Genomic DNA, 1,861 nt, shown 5'->3' on the forward strand with positions numbered 1-1,861 from the left:
GGCCTCCAATGGAGGAGCTAGAGAAAGTACCCAAGGAGCTGAAGGGGTCTGCAACCCTATAGGTGGAACAACAATATGAACTAACCAGTACCCCCAGAGCTCTTGTCTCTAGCTGCATATGTATCAGAAGATGGCCTAGTCGGCCATCATTGGGAGGAGAGACCCTTGGTCTTGCAAAGATCATATGCCCCAATACAGGGGAATGCCAGGGCCAGGAAGCGGGAGTGGGTGGGTTGGAGAGCAGGGTTGGGGGAGGGTATAAGGGACTTTTGGGATAGCGTTTGAATTGTAAATGAAGAAAATATCTAATAAAAAATTGTTAAAGAAAAAAAAGACTCTGCCATTTTAGTGTGTTATTTGTCTTCTGCTTAGTGAGATGTGAGCTCTAGGCTGTTTCTGCTGGCACTGTGGACTCTAACCCACCGGTACCAGTAAATGTAATTGTCTTATAAGTTGCTTTGGTCATAGTAGGCTTTTTTCTTCTTAGGGTGTCACTGTGTAGCCCTGGCTAGCCTGGAATTTGCTATGTAAATCAGGCTGGCCCTGAACTCGATGAGCTCTGCCTGCTTCTGCCTCCCAAGTGGTGGAATTAAAGACAGGAGCTGTGGCTCCGGTTCTCACAGCCATTGCAGTACATTGAGCTCCATAGAGACAGCGCCGGGGCAAGCGAGAGCCGGACGGGCACTGAGTGATTCTGTGCCTCGCGGAAGAAAATCAACTAAACATGGGCAAAGGAGATCGTAAGAAGCCGAGAGGCAAAATGTCCTCATATGCATTCTTTGTGCAAACCTGCTGGGAGGAACATAAGAAGAAGCACCCGGATGCTTCGGTCAGCTTCTCAGAGTTCTCCAAGAAGTGCTCAGAGAGGTAGAAGACCACATCTGCTAAAGAAAAGGGGAAATTTGAAGATATGGCAAAGGCTGACAAGGCTTGTTATGAAAGAGAAATAAAAACCTACACCCCCCCTCCAGAGAGGAGACCAAAAAGAATTTCAAGGACCCCAATGCACCCAAGAGGCCTCCTTCGGCCTTCTTCTTGTTGTGTTCTAAGTACCGCCCCCAAATCATAGGCGAGCATCCTGGCTTATCCATTGGTGATGTTGCAAAGAAACTAGGAGAGATGTGGAACAACACTGCAGCAGATGACAAGCAGCCCTATGAGAAGAAGGCTGCCAAGCTGAAGAAGTACGAGAAGGATATTGCTGCCTACAAAGCTAAAGGAAAACCTGATGCAGTGAAAAAGGGGGGTGGTCAAGGCTGAAAAGAGCAAGAAAAAGAAGGAAGAGGAAGATTAGGAGGAGGATGAAGAGGATGAGGAAGAAGAGGAAGATGACAAAGAAGATGAATAAGTTGGTTCTAGAACAGTTTTTTTCTTGTCTATAAAGCATTTAACTCCCTGTACACAACTCACTCCTTTTAAAGAAAAAAATTAAAATGTAAGGCTGTGTAAGATTTGTTTTTACACTGTACAGTGTCTTTTTTTTTGTTTAGTTAAAACACTACCAAATGTGTCTTTAGATAGCCCTGTCCTGGTGGTATTTTCAAAAGCCACTAACCTGGCCTGGCACAGTCTGGGGGTTGTAAATTGGCATGGAAATTTAAAGCAGGTTCTTGTTGGTGCACAGCACAAATTAGTTATATATGAGGACAGTAGTTTGGTGTTTTTTTTTCTTTTGGTTTTATTTTGGGGTTTTATTTTTTTTCCATCTTCAGTTGTCTCTGATGCAGCTTATACGAAGATAATTGTTGTTCTGTTAACTGAATACCACTATGTACTTGAAAAAAAAATTGTGGCTATTTTGTTGACATTCTGAATGCTTCTAAGTAAATACATTTTTTTTAATTAGAACAAACAAACAAAC

The 1,861-nt window shown here is 43.3% G+C and overlaps 1 pseudogene; it reads left to right on the forward strand.

Moving 5' to 3' along the window:
• Positions 1 to 724: 724 nt before the first annotated feature.
• Positions 725 to 1,348, forward strand: LOC110296976 (high mobility group protein B1 pseudogene; annotated as a pseudogene).
• Positions 1,349 to 1,861: the final 513 nt, after the last annotated feature.

This window comes from Mus caroli, unplaced genomic scaffold, assembly GCF_978045245.1.
Source record: "Mus caroli unplaced genomic scaffold, Mus_caroli_1 scaffold_7, whole genome shotgun sequence".
Taxonomy (NCBI): Eukaryota; Metazoa; Chordata; class Mammalia; order Rodentia; family Muridae; genus Mus; species Mus caroli.